Source organism: Anabas testudineus, chromosome 1 (assembly GCF_900324465.2).
Source record: "Anabas testudineus chromosome 1, fAnaTes1.2, whole genome shotgun sequence".
Lineage (NCBI taxonomy): Eukaryota > Metazoa > Chordata > Actinopteri > Anabantiformes > Anabantidae > Anabas > Anabas testudineus.
In genome coordinates this window covers 1,303,289-1,318,670 of record NC_046610.1, presented here as the reverse complement: position 1 = coordinate 1,318,670, position 15,382 = coordinate 1,303,289, and the positions used below count along the sequence as shown (strand labels likewise).

The window sequence follows — 15,382 nt, the reverse complement described above, 5'->3', positions numbered from 1 at the left end:
ACACTGCACTTGGAATCATGTGCTAGCTTCACATCTCCCGACCGGCTTTGGCTCGGGGCGGTCACCAGATTTTTAAATCTGCTTATAGGTGGGTTAGTTTGTGATATTCTGGACTTTGGGTAGAAAAATGCTTTAAGGTGGATTTTTCTATTTAATAACTGGGTGTGATCCACCAGCTGGTCTCACATCTTGCACATTAACTGTACATGTACCTGTTACTCATCTCTGATAAGGACACATTCCCAAAAGATTTGGTAAGTCTGGAACCAGGAACTAGTCACCTGGTGTTTTAGTCATACCAAAATGCTTTTATCACAGATTATTGGTTGGATTAGCTGTTGGCCAATCAAATTTCACAAATTTTAAATAGTTGGTTTTCTGTTATCAGTGACCTGGTTGGGAAAGAATGAACTAATTTAGCAATAATCTGTTTGTCACCAACATAAACCCTCAAACTGATTTATTTACAGTCACTTTGTGTGGACTTTGTTCTTTCTTTGTGGTTTCCCATTAATATTATAACCAACAGCTTGTTTTTCTCTTGTTCATCTAACCTTGAGTATGTTGTTACTGTGAAGCTGCCAGGAAACCAAGGGAGACGTCCTCCTACAGTATTTCTGTTGTGTTCAGGATAAAGTCACTCAGATATAATGTTAATTATTGAGCTTCGAGGTGCTGACCGGTGAGTTTTTGAACTTTGGACAGAGCCGTTTCCCTCTCTTTCCCTCTGTTTCCCTCTTCTTCCAGTATTTATGTCAGGCTAAGCTAACCATGTCCTGAGTCCAGGTCTGGATGGACTGAACACACACACACACACACACACACACACGACTCTTCACTTTCACTCTCACAACAAAACAAATACACGTTTTCCCCAAATGCTGAAGTATTTTAAAGGGTTTCACTAACCGGTGTAAGTGGTAGTCATCCTGAAGTCTCCTCTGCAGTATTTCTGTCACTGTAATACACTAACTCCATGATAGACTCACTGGAATGACGATGTGGGTTTTATTTTGTGCATGTGTTGGGATCTTTGACCCTGCAGCTTCTTCTGCTGTTTGTAATTTTAGTAATGAATGAACTAAACCATGCTGCTGTCCTCTCTGTATGTGTCTCTGGCTGGGACAGTAGTTGTAGTATAAAAGTAAACCCACATTACAAGAACAGCAGCGTGTCCTGTTAATGAATAACCAGCTCTGTTCTGTGTGAAAACTTCCCACGCTTTCTGCCTTGCTCTGTGTCTGACCTCGAGGTCGACGGCGTAGGGAGGGACAGAGTGTTTCGAAACAAACTTGGTCACTGAAACCTCGAAACAGCCACAGAGGTTCATCAGCAGCCAGCGGCTCTGCCCTGCTGCTTCCCAAAGATGACTCGTCTGATTTTACCACAGCAAGACGCAGGAAGAGAACTCCTGCAAAAATATTCTCATAAGATAACTCCAGTTTTTCCAGGTTTCTACTGCTCTTTTTGAAAATGCTGCCATTAATGCTAATAACACGTTGCACTGGGTGACATGTTCCTTCATCACCATGAACATAGAAGTGATGCAAACATATTTTAAGATTTGTGTTCAGTAGTAACCAATGGCCTTAGAGACCAAATGCATGTCAACCTGTTTCTGTAGTTACCTGTGTTAAAAAAAAACTAAATGCTTGAACTGTCCAGTTCAGAAAACAAGTAAAGAAATGATTTATCTACTACTTTTACTGTATTAAAGCGAGCAGACAGCTAATTACTTGAACGATGGCTTAGACACAAAAGAAACCGAAAACAGTATCGGGGGAAAAAAGCGCATTAGAATTCGTCTCGATAGACAAAGTGATAAAACTGTCCCCGTCTGCGTGTCCACTTATACAAAACAAAACAGTAAAACAGCGTTTGTACAAAGTTCTGCTGTTTTCATGCACACACTACCACCCAAGCTGGTATTTCCACATTTCCACAGTCCAGAGGCTGTTTTGGAAAATCTCAATTTCAGGGAGAAAATCCTTTTTCTTCACTCATCATTTCTAACAAATTACAGAAATCTCCCAACTTAAACATCTGAACTTCACCCTGTCCACAACATGTAGTCACCTGCAGGACGGGCTGAGCAGACAGGCTTGGACAAGTGTGTTTTGTGCATCATTTTACTACTGATGCACCCACTGTAGTAAATGATGAACCACTTCAGTTTGCTGAGGAGCAGACTGCCTACCTAGGGGTTTAGCCTTTTTAATAATAAAGCAGGGCTTGGGGAAGACTTCAGTCTATATAATATTAAAGCAGGACAACATTAAAGCAAAGATCCAGCTAATCAACAGCAATGTCAGAGCAGTTCGGCTGTATGCTGCTGAATACTGGCAAGTAGGAAAAGGTCAGCCAGTCGAATCCGGCTGTCACATGACGACCTCAGCAGTGGAAACCTCTGCAGACTCAAGCATCTCTTCCTCTACCCTCTGTTTACTGACGGATGCCTTGCTGTCCTGAATTTGTTTGAGGGAAATGTAATTAGATGAAGCTGCTCTTTGCTTTGTGAAATGAAGCAGCTCTGTAAACAGCAGCAGCAGCAGCAGCCCTCACTTGATGCACTGACGTTAATGTTAACTGACGTGAGTTTAAAGACTGAGCTTCAAAATAAGAGAGTTAGACTGCTTCAAGAAAACAGATCACTTTAGCCACTCAGTTGTGTCCACAACCATTTGCCTTGATGTCACCGCTGGAGAGAAATGTTTTGTACCAAAGTACATTCAAATGTACATACAACGACTGAGAGCATAGACTGATGAGACTGTTTGTTCAAGCAGCAACTAACCATGCATCATCATATCATGCACCTTATTGTGAAGGCATGTTCACATTACTGCATGTTTGCCTTTGTTGTAGCGTAGGCCTGTATGTGGTTTACTGCACCTATAAGCAATATGCTTCTCTACAACTTCAGCTCAAACGTTTTCTAACACAGATTAGCTGTGCCGACTAAGTCCTAGCTGTTCTCAGGTAACAGAAACTTGATTAATAGCCTGAAAATCACCATGAATGGACAAAGTTAAACATTTGTTTCTAAAGTTCTGTCCTCAGTGGAAACTCTATCCAGACCTGCAGACAGAAAATCGTTCTTGGCACGTGGTTGAACTTTTAACTGTGTTGGTTGTTCTGGGGCTGCTGTAATTTGGATTGTTGGTGTTTTCCTTCAATTGACTGAACCCTTGGTGCAGCTGCATGTTCACAAAGAATCAATTATTATTAGTATTACTATTGTTACTCAACTCACATGACTTGTGTGACCATAGGACGACTCAGTATCTTCATTTTATTTCCTGATGACATAAAACATAATGGAGAAGGTGATTCAAATGTTGATATGAAAAACATATGAAGATGTAAACTGACACTTACAATATACAAAGACAAGAGTGTGTGTATAAAAAGCTGTTCCCTCCTCTCTTCATCACCAGATTCAGATCAGCTGATGTTGACTTTCGCAGTGTGATGCAGTCGCATCAGGAATTTTCTCAGCGTGCAACGAGCAAAACTTGGCAAATTTCCATCATCGGTTCTTGTCCATTTTTACACCTTCTGCAATATCTCTGCTGCTGAGCAGCATCTGGGAAAAAGAAAACACACACACACACACACAAGTTCAGAGCCGTGGATGGACATATTTAGACGGACAGTATCTGTGTCAGTACTCAGCAGGAGACGGCAGGTCAAAGAAACTTCAAACGTCTTCATTTCTTTTCATTAACTTGCTTTGCTTAGTCATTTGTGCCTAGTTTATGATTCTGCCTCCTGCTGTTTGAACCAGACACTTCAGGTCTTGGTCAGTTAAATGTCACAATCTTTTTCATAGCAAATGAACCTGTGTTTGGACTGTTAAAGGTGTTAAACAAGAAGAGATAGTTACCATTAGTTAGATGCAAACCTCTATTTCTGTGGTGAGACGTAATGCTTAGAGATGGTTCATAGTACAAATCACACCAATACTTCCCCTAAGTTTTAAAAAATCTAAACAAAACAAAGGGGACCAACTGATTTAAGGAAACTAATGTGCTTTAAATGAGCCAGTTGTGATTTAGAATTTAAACTGCAGCTATAGGACATGAACAAAGCCGGGAAACTTCAAGAAGTATTTTAAGTATTAATAAGCCATGAAGTTGGTTTGGGACTGAGGACACAACCCCCAGTCTCTGTGGTGCATTTGTTTAGCATGTTTGACTGTTAACTGGGGGTACAAGTTCTTGAAGACATTTCACCTCCACCGTCATCTATGTTAGCACAGAGAGCTCAGTAATGTATACCTGGAAGTGGAGGTGGGGAAAACAGTGAGGGATCATGTCTGTTTTAGTGTCTATCCACTCAGACTCTCACAGAGATTGATTCACTTTTCAGGAAACATCAGTCTACCACTTACAACAGCTGCTTGTCCATTGCAATCACTATTTGAAGCTATTAAAATTTTTGACCTGATCCTGACTAAATCTATTTTACATCTAAAGAAGTAAATCAGTCAAAGACAATTGCTGGATCTGTACATTATGCTCTCAAAGGTCGTTGTTTGCTTTATTCCTGTTTCTTTGTGTGCTCTGTTTTGGCAGCAACCAGACGATCATTATGCAATCTCACTGGGAAGACAAGCCCACGTTCCCCAAAGGTGCTGTGGTTAAACTAATGTGCTTAACTCAATGTAACAGCTGGACAAAGACCAGCTACCAGCTGCCAAGACCTGAAACCAGTTCTGGTTCTGTAAGTACAATTTAAAACAACAAGCTTCAAATAAAACAAACTGAGCTTTGAATCAGCAGTGTCCATGAGATTTTATGATTAACGTCCTTATCCAGATTTATCACTGTCAAGACAGATTTGCTTCTCGTCCTGTCCCCACATTCACACAAGTTCCAAATCTTGTTATACAGGAAAGAAACGTGATCTGCGCTCATGTCTAAATGTGTCTTAATGATGCTCAGATCTGCTTCTACTTTCCAATAACTAACACAACCTATTTTAATTAATAACACATGAATTACTGTGTTCTTGTTCATATTGAATTCATCATTAATACATTTATAGTGTAGCCTGGAAAAACTATGTGAACCTCCCAGCTGATTCACAAGACACATTTTTGATGTGAACCATGCCTCGCAAAAGACATGTCAGAAAATTAGGAAAAAGAATTAGTCAAGAGTAACTATACAGTAGGTTTAATGGAAGTGCTGGAGCTTGTTAACATCTCTGTTCATGAGTCCACCATGTGCAAACAATGAGCAGACATGATCTCCATGGCAGAACACCATGGAGGGAGCATCACTAACATCATCAACAGCTCGATACTAGAAATGCTTTGTGCACTTTTGTCAATGGAAGATTAAATTGTTTGGGAAGAACTAGTAGAAGTAATTTTACTTAAAAGTAATTTTCAAGTTCCACAATGTCAGACTGGTTCTTTGATGCAACAGAACAATGACCTTAAAGTTAATCTACTACAGAGCAACGCAGAGCTCGGACCTTCCATGAGTTAAAGTACGTAAGAACCAACTTGGTAAAACACAAAAAGGCACAACTATGATATCAGTTTCATTTCTACTAAGACGTCCAGGAAATATTTAGCCTAACGTAGCACAAAAATTAATAACTTTTCATCTATCTCCTCCAGCAACCCTGAAGGTCCTAAATGACTCAATACTGGAGAAATGGAACAAGTCTGTTCTTCTACGTTAATGAACACTCGTTGACAAAGCAAACTGACAGTGTGGAAGCTGAATAATTCACATTTCTAAAGATACTTCCTCAGTGATTTGCATCCCTAACTCTCTCTGACAGGCGTAAATGGAATGAACATTAATGTCCCGAAGGAGTTTCGGATGGGAAGATGAATGACAGGCGAGGATCTGTGACCTCAGATAACCTCACCTGTCTGCTGCCAGAGGAGGCGACGAGTGAAAGAAATGGCGCCTTTAATTGTTCAAACGATTGCAGATTGTAAGCACATTGAAATACACACCTTCCTGACTCCTCTGGTACACTGGAGACAAGTAGAGGGACGAAAATGTTAACTTAATAAAAGAGAGAATCAACCTTCTGTCCTCCTTGAGGATGCATGTCCTTCCCAGAATGCATAGTGGCTGCAGACACAAGCCCTCACTCTGTGTCAGCGTTCCCACCGTCAGGAATCACATGGTGGATGAATGCGTGGGAACTGAAAACCGCAGACACACTAACACAGGGTTAACCTGAACACAACACAGGGAGGCTCAGAGTGTGCAGCTGATGCTGAGGTGCTCTCCTGCAAGGCACCGCACTTCACAGAGAATGCTTTGCTGTCATGGAGTCACAGAGCTGCTTTTATTTTCCTGCCTTGTCTACTTCTACTGCACTTAGTGATTTCCAGCGTATAAGCTTATCACCTATAAAAGCTTTATGAACTCGATGCATTCAGTTCTATCACATTCTGACTCATCACGTCGTTCTGTAACATTCATACGACCAAGTTACAGATACAGTTACAGAGAACTAGGAGGAGGGAACCAGAACAAGAGGGTATTACAGAACCAGTCAGTGAGAAACAGACAAATGAACCAGAAACTGAAGAGCAGCAAGATAAAAGAAAAATGAGAGAGGAAACAGAATGAGAGTGAGTATAAGAACCAACGAGAGAAACTAGAAGAGGCTGAGAACCAGATAGAGAACAAGAGCAAGATCTGGTGGCAGAGTCAGAGAGAGTCCAAGAAATGCAGAGAACACAAGTTACATAACAAGTGAGGGGGGGAAACAGTCAAAGAGGAAACAGGAGAAAGAGAGAGCATGTGAGATAACCAGTGAATGAGAAGAAGAAAGAGAACCGTACATAACAGCAGTGAGAGGAGCGGTGAGGGGGTCACTGGTCAGTCGCTGCAGTCAGTTACTGTTGCTGCACAGACCCAAGTCACAGTCACAAAGCGATGAGCTCATTCAACTCATTCAAGGAAAATAATTAAAAACATGAAGCTCGGCCGTTTCTTTGTTTCCTCTCAGCACTGAGACACAGAAAACTGAACAATATCATTGTGTGTGTTTGTGTTTAAGTGAGAGCCAACATATGCAGGAATGTGCTGTAATTATGCAGCGTAACGCTTTGATCCAGTGGTAAATGTCCACTGCTGAGCTCTGGGACACTTCGTCTCTTTGTCTTTTCTGAACAGCAGAATCAGCCGTGGTTTCTTTTTTAGGTGTGCATGCTTTCGTTTTTTTTGGGCTCATTCATTTCATTATTTAAGATGACTTGTTATTTTAGCTTGACAGTTACTACTTAAACTTAAATAACATGTGGGGGTCAATTCACACGTCCGTACGCCCTCAGATGGATCCATTCACACTTCTATTAATATAAGTTATTGCTGTATACATGACCGAGTTTCACATGCACAACTAAAGCATGAGTGAGAAGAAACGCTCCTGGACATGGGAAAAGTGAACAAAAACTGATTGTGTTGATATAGTTTTATGCTTTCATGCTGATCAGTCAAATATTAGGTAGACCCCCCTCTGCTGCTAAAACAACTGAACCATAGTGGCACTGACTCCACAGGACCTCTTGAACTCCCCTGGTGTCTGGTACCAAGTAGCTAGCAGCATATCCCTAAATTCTGTATGTTGATCCATTGAGCAGACTCCCATAGTGCATCCTGGCACCATCTGTTCCCCAGTTAACATTCAACCAGCCATCAATACGATGTAAGAAGTAGAACACCTTCTTCCATTGTCTGGTTCTCTTCTGATGCTCATGTGCCCAGTGTAGGCGCTGTAACCGGTGGACGGGTCAGAAGAATCTGTGTGTTATGACATCCATTAATCAAGACCCGCCTAAATGTATCAGCACTTTGTTGTACAGCAGCTCATCATACCCGACAGGATACCCTGACCTCAGCATCAATGAGCCTTGAGTACTCACGACTCTGTATCTGGTTCACCGCAATTTTACCTCTTCACCACTGGTCCTTCAGTGACTAGATTAGACTGAAGATAACAATACCAAACCATCAGACCCATCTATACAGCATCAGTCTGATACTATGAGAATCATTACACCCACTTCACCATAAAACCCAGTTTTTCCTGTTTTCTACAGAGAGCAGAATGAACAAGCTGTTGGAACGTCTGTAGCAAGTTGTGGTAATTACCACCAGATGTTTGGCTTCTGATATCTGTGCAGCTCTCGAACATACACAAAAACACACACTAATGTGTGTCACAGTCAATCACTTAACAGGCAACTGTGTTCATATCCAGGAAAAAAAACTCACGGGGGAAGGCATCCGTTTTGTAAATGTCAAAGATACACAGTGAGAAGGAGGGCTGCTCTCTTGTCCGACTGCCATTTTAATTTGGGTTAAGGAATTGGACCTGTCTTGTCTGTTGGACTTTAAATCTTACTGAATTTTTTACAGTAGCTGGATAAGCTTTATTCTAGACCAGCTCCCAACTTTTTTAGCCTGTGACCCAGTAAAATTAAGTAACATCTACTGTATTTGTGCTAAAACAAAAGTTCACAGTTCAAAACCTTTTTATAAAACAAAAACTTTCCAACCTTTTAAACATCTGATAACCCTTTAGATTTACCCACCTCCACACACAACAAACTGACAAGGTCTCAAATGCACAACTACAGGGACTCTGACTAAAAGTTCATAACTGTTCACTTTTATAAACCACTTGGCACGTGAAGCAGGCAGCGGCAGACAAACACAACTCCAAAATACATGAGGAAGTCTAAAAACATGCAGCAAAGAAGAATAGCTGGAAGGAGAAGTGGAGAAGCTAACAGGAGAGAGGTAAGCTGACGCCAGAGGGCAATCATACTAAATGAAGCCCAGCTTTGTAGTTCATCCATTTATTCATCGCAGGGGTGCTGGAGCCAATCTCAGCCGTCATTGGGCAAAGGGTGGGGTAAATCCTGGACAGGTCACCAGTCTATCACAGGGCAGACATATTGAGACAGACAAACATTCACACTCACAGGCAAGTTAGAGTCACCAATTAACCTAATTGCATGTCTTTGGACTGTGGGAGGAAGCTGGAGTACTTGGAGAGAACCCATGCAGGCACAGGGAGAACATGCAAACTCCACACTGAATGGCGCACAGCCGACCGGTGGCCCCAGGCCCTTCTTGCTGTGAGGCAGAAACAGTTCTAATTATAGAGGAAGGGCTGATTGTCTGATCAGTCTTAAACTTCCTGATTTTGTACAACAAACAGTTGTAAAACCCAGAAGCCAGTTGGATGAAACTGCAGGTTTTAAGTTAAAATAACATTTTAGCTGTTTAGCCAACACACTAACTAACTACAGGAACACACTGTTTGCTAGTTGGCCTGATCGTGTGTGGCAATTAGTAAAACTGCTAAAATATTACACATGGAACTGAGCAGCTCCGACAGAGTGAACACACTTAAACATAGAGAAAACAAAAGGAGAAAAGACAAAAGTACACTCATCTTTGTTCAGAAAAATCCTCAGATATGAGGCCACATTAGGAACCTAAATATTTTTAGGTATCATTTTTCCAGTTTGAACAAATATTCAACAAATAAAAATTGCGTGCAGTGATTGACTCACTAGAGGAAAATAATCATTCAAGTCCCTCAATCAATCAAGAGGGTTCCATGGAACAATAAGACTTGCGCAGTAGACTCTGGTTTCTGCAATATGTGGGAAAAGAAAAACAATAACATGTTAATCAATAGCATAACTATAATCTTCAAACCTTTCCAGGGTCACAAACCATATTTTCACAGTGTTTTGTGGCTTACAGATGCACAACATAAATCATGTTCTGCATCCCAGTATGCAGATTCTAGCCTGCAGCCAAACAAAGCTGTGTAAGGACAACTCTAACTCTATCTCACAGGACACCATTTTTTTTCTTTGCTGATTTTTCCACTCATTAATTTTTACTGTACAGCAGCACATCTTGATCACATTTTTGCTTTTACTGCCTGATTAAACAGAAAAGATATAGGGCATCTCTGGTGTGTACCACAGCCAATCTCTAACTCTAACTGGAAGAGATTGTTGGGGGACTTTGTTGCAGCACCCGCATTCCTGCATGATAGAAATGTATTACAGGACTGAGACAAGGCCTGGGAATTGAGCCAAAGGTTTTTGGGTGGGGTGGTAGTGGAAAGAGGAGGGGGGTGGGTCAACTAAACCATTCTTATTCATTTTAATATGTTCATTCTACACAAGCAGAGCCCAGAGAGATTCCCTCACATAACTTTATACAGCAGCATTACAAGCACATGACAAAGCCACATATACAGTGTGCAAGTGCAGTACAGTCTGCAAAAACTGAAGATTCAAATATTTATTTTCACATCGATTTTTTCTGTATTTTTGAAATTGCCATGCTGTGGGATTTTAAGATGTTCCAAGAGCCTAAAGTGCCATGCAACTCATTCAACACATTGATAATAATGTCAGCTTTTATTTTGAGGAAGGAAAAAGTGAAACCACAATTTTGCAGTTAGGTGGTTTTTTCCACGACAACAGCAAACAGCGTAATGACTGAGGCCTGGGTTGGAGCCTGGCATCATAACATCGATCCCCAGAGAGGAGAAAAGAGCCGTGATTGTCTGAAGAGGCTTTAAATTATTCATCAGGCTGATCCAAGAGACTCCAAAGTCCCCCACCCCACTCCTCATCACAGTTTACAGTCAAGTTTTTCACTTTTCTTGATGATTCTATGGCATGTTTTAGTACAATTTAAATAGTATTTTTACCATGCTACTGATGGAAATAATAGATGATATATTATGTAGTACAAAAGGGGTATAATACAGGATGTCCATAAATTCTTCTGTGGATATTCATGGCCCACAGAAGTGGATAAATCCTTAAGGTTTTGTTGGCGTCCAACCATTTCTCTAGTGCCACCAAAATGTTGTTTTATATTTCTGTTGAAGTTGCTGATACAATTCCTATAAGATAAACTTTACATGTGTGGCTTTACCACTGGTACAATTATATTCCCTACAGAAAAAACCCTATGAATAAAGTCATGTCAGCTGTATTTATGCAGCGCAGGATTGTAAGAATAACTTTGAAACAGTCTCTCTTTTAAATATACTGTATGTTCAAATACAATAACAGAAACACTTGTATGAAAAATGTTTAAATTAAAGGACCTATGTCTTACATTGGCTTTTTGAAACCACTGACAAATTAGTGATTGGTCAAATAATTAAAAGTATAAAAGTAAGATCTGAAGAAACCTAAAAACACAAACAAAATGAAATGCTACCATATGTAGTCATACTCAAGGGAAATCACAGATCATAGCAATAAACAATCTGTTTGAGTTGTGATCGAAATACATGACTTAAACACCGTATGTTTATTATTATGTGTGATAATCTATACGGCATTAGCACATAGTTTTCATTTGGCCCTCATGTTTTATGGCAGAACCATACAATTCTTAGAAGGTCAGGGAACCTCAGGGGAATTTCACAAAAGGGCAAAAAAGAAAACTTTCTTTGACCTGAATATATCATCGCCCTAATATTTAGTATATTAGGGAGATCAGTGGCCCATTGTTTGTCTCCATCAGAGAAGTTAAGGTGAACTCTGCCACACCTCATAACTAAAAAGGAACTCAATGACAAGAACAAAATGGGCTATGTGCTAGGCAAGGTAATAATATTACTCTACATATGCTTGTAAAAAACCCTTACCTGCCAGGCATGCTTGATTTGTTTGTCTCCATCAAAGAAGCAAAAATGAAGGAGGCTACGAATGTCAGTCTGCTCGTACTCCACAGATAGGAGAGTCCTTAGTTGTGGGTCAATAGCCGTAGTCTCCTACCAACCTCTCAGCACTCAAAGAGAAAGCAACTGTTGGTGATATGTGGAATGGGTGTTTTTCCAGCATGGATTTAAGTCCTCCAAATGACTTTCACGTAGCTTTATGCCTGTCAGTGATTGTCAAGGAAAATGAAGATGTGTCATCCAGGAGCTGTTTAGACTCTAACACAGAGCACTGGAGTAGGCTGACGTAGGCTACCTGAACCAACCTCCGTTGTTCCAAGTCCACAACCGAGTTTCATCTCGCCATCAATGACGGTACAATATCTCTGCCTTTCCTATCAGAACACTATGGGCTTTGTGCTAGCCAAGCTGTTGATGGAAAGCCATAGTGGGATCCTTGGATCCAGGTCCACTTTAACCTTACTCAGGAACTAAGCTGAAGGCAAGAAAAAACTGCTAGCCCAGTTCGCTCACTGCGATGCCAGCCATACAGCTATTTAGTTTGTTTGCTTGTTCTTTTATTTATTTTTATTGAATTTTTTTTTTTGTCTCCCCCAACCCTTCGTCCTGGCTCGTTGGTCTAGGGGTATGATTCTCGCTTAGGGTGCGAGAGGTCCCGGGTTCAAATCCCGGACGAGCCCGTCCCTAACTCTACATCCTTGGGTTTTTCTTTAATCCAATGTCCAACTGCTTCCGACACCCTTCACCTACATAGTATCATGTCTTTTCTTAGCCAAAATGTCTTTTGTGTAATACATAAAAACAAGGAGCTGCGGGAAACTGCAAATACAATTGCATCAGTGCCAACCACATAAAGATGGTTTTCTTTTTCCAAAGTTGTTTCGCCTTCAATTGAATTCAACACTGTTTAACCCAATTGTTGCTTGGAAGGGGCTCTCCCTGTTTTAGCTTGCTGCTCTACGGGTATGCATATAGGTTTGTTATCAGATGCCAGCTCAGTCGTGGTGTTCTAGCAATGTGAGTGAATGCAAAAGTTCAACAAACCATTACGTTTGTGTTCTCCAAATATGACGCAAATTCAGCAACATTTCATGTAGCCATTGCTCAGAAGCTGTGTAGCCCAGCTTAGTACAAATCCTGGAAGTAGGGGGAAACCGCTGTCCTAGTTCCTTCAGACTGATGGAAAATGCAGCGTCTGTAATTGACTTTGTCTTTCTAACGTTACTCATATTAAGACTGTTTAGGCCGACTCTTGCTGTGCGAGAGGTGAGCTCGCCTGGGCTCGTTGGTCTAGGGGTATGATTCTCGCTTTGGGTGCGAGAGGTCCCGGGTTCAAATCCCGGACGAGCCCCTGCTTTGCCTACCTACATATTACAGTGCTGCTTGCAAAAAAAACCTTACCTGCTAGGCATGCTTGATTTGTTTGTCTCCATCAAAGAAGCAAAAATGAAGGAGGCTACGAATGTCAGTCTGCTCGTACTCCACAGATAGGAGAGTCCTTAGTTGTGGGTCAATAGCCGTAGTCTCCTACCAACCTGTCAGCACTCAAAGAGAAAGCAACTGTTGGTGATATGTGCAATGGGAGTTTTTCCAGCATGGATTTAATCCTCCAAATGACTTTCACGTAGCTTTATACCTGTCAGTGATTGTCAAGGAAAATGAAGATGTGTCATCCAGGAGCTGTTTAGACTCTAACACAGAGCACTGGAGTAGGCTGACGTAGGCTACCTGAACCAACCTCCGTTGTTCCAAGTCCACAACCGAGTTTCATCTCGGCATCAATGACGGTACAATATCTCTGCCTTTCCTATCAGAACACTATGGGCTTTGTGCTAGCCAAGCTGTTGATGGAAAGCCATGGTGGGATCCTTGGATCCAGGTCCACTTTAACCTTACTCAGGAACTAAGCTGAAGGTAAGAAAAAACTGCTAGCCCAGTTCGCTCACTGCGATGCCAGCCATACAGCTATTTAGTTTGTTTGCTTGTTCTTTTATTTATTTTTATTGAATTTTTTTTTTTTGTCTCCCCCAACCCTTCGTCCTGGCTCGTTGGTCTAGGGGTATGATTCTCGCTTAGGGTGCGAGAGGTCCCGGGTTCAAATCCCGGACGAGCCCGTCCCTAACTCTTCATCCTTGGGTTTGTCTTTAATCCAATGTCCAACTGCTTCCGACACCCTGCACCTACATAGTATCATGTCTTTTCTTAGCCAAAATGTCTTTTGTGTAATACATAAAAACAAGGAGCTGCGGGAAACTGCAAGTACAATTGCATCAGTGCCAACCACATAAAGATGGTTTTCTTTTTCCAAAGTTGTTTCGCCTTCAATTGAATTCAACACTGTTTAACCCAATTGTTGCTTGGAAGGGGCTCTCCCTGTTTTAGCTTGCTGCTCTACGGGTATGCATATGGGTTTGTTATCAGATGCCAGATCAGTCGTGGTGTTCTAGCAATGTGAGTGAATGCAAAAGTTCAACAAACCATTACGTTTGTGTTCTCCAAATATGATGCAAATTCAGCAACATTTCATGTAGCCATTGCTCAGAAGCTGTGTAGCCCAGCTTAGTACAAATCCTGGAAGTAGGGGGAAACCGCTGTCCTAGTTCCTTCAGACTGATGGAAAATGCAGCGTCTGTAATTGACTTTGTCTTTCTAACGTTACTCATATTAAGACTGTTTAGGCCGACTCTTGCTGTGCGAGACGTGAGCTCGCCTGGGCTCGTTGGTCTAGGGGTATGATTCTCGCTTTGGGTGCGAGAGGTCCCGGGTTCAAATCCCGGACGAGCCCCTGCTTTGCCTACCTACATATTACAGTGCTGCTTGCAAAAAAAACCTTACCTGCCAGGCATGCTTGATTTGTTTGTCTCCATCAAAGAAGCAAAAATGAAGGAGGCTACGAATGTCAGTCTGCTCGTACTCCACAGATAGGAGAGTCCTTAGTTGTGGGTCAATAGCCGTAGTCTCCTACCAACCTGTCAGCACTCAAAGAGAAAGCAACTGTTGGTGATATGTGCAATGGGAGTTTTTCCAGCATGGATTTAATCCTCCAAATGACTTTCACGTAGCTTTATGCCTGTCAGTGATTGTCAAGGAAAATGAAGATGTGTCATCCAGGAGCTGTTTAGACTCTAACACAGAGCACTGGAGTAGGCTGACGTAGGCTACCTGAACCAACCTCCGTTGTTCCAAGTCCACAACCGAGTTTCATCTCGCCATCAATGACGGTACAATATCTCTGCCTTTCCTATCAGAACACTATGGGCTTTGTGCTAGCCAAGCTGTTGATGGAAAGCCATGGTGGGATCCTTGGATCCAGGTCCACTTTAACCTTACTCAGGAACTAAGCTGAAGGTAAGAAAAAACTGCTAGCCCAGTTCGCTCACTGCGATGCCAGCCATACAGCTATTTAGTTTGTTTGCTTGTTCTTTTATTTATTTTTATTGAATTTTTTTTTTTTGTCTCCCCCAACCCTTCGTCCTGGCTCGTTGGTCTAGGGGTATGATTCTCGCTTAGGGTGCGAGAGGTCCCGGGTTCAAATCCCGGACGAGCCCGTCCCTAACTCTTCATCCTTGGGTTTGTCTTTAATCCAATGTCCAACTGCTTCCGACACCCTGCACCTACATAGTATCATGTCTTTTCTTAGCCAAAATGTCTTTTGTGTAATACA

General features: G+C 41.6%; 5 non-coding genes across 5 annotated transcripts; all 5 read left to right on the top strand.

The window, feature by feature from the left end:
* The first annotated feature begins 12,326 nt into the window (after positions 1-12,326).
* Positions 12,327-12,398, top strand: trnap-agg. Its single transcript has one exon. It is a non-coding gene; the product is annotated as a tRNA-Pro (tRNA).
* Positions 12,399-12,997: 599 nt separating this feature from the next.
* trnap-ugg lies at positions 12,998-13,069 on the top strand. Its single transcript has one exon. It is a non-coding gene; the product is annotated as a tRNA-Pro (tRNA).
* Positions 13,070-13,760: 691 nt separating this feature from the next.
* On the top strand, positions 13,761-13,832 carry trnap-agg. The gene has a single exon. It is a non-coding gene; the product is annotated as a tRNA-Pro (tRNA).
* A 599-nt stretch (positions 13,833-14,431) lies between these two features.
* On the top strand, positions 14,432-14,503 carry trnap-ugg. The gene has a single exon. It is a non-coding gene; the product is annotated as a tRNA-Pro (tRNA).
* Positions 14,504-15,194: 691 nt separating this feature from the next.
* Positions 15,195-15,266, top strand: trnap-agg. Its single transcript has one exon. It is a non-coding gene; the product is annotated as a tRNA-Pro (tRNA).
* The last annotated feature ends 116 nt before the right edge of the window (positions 15,267-15,382 follow it).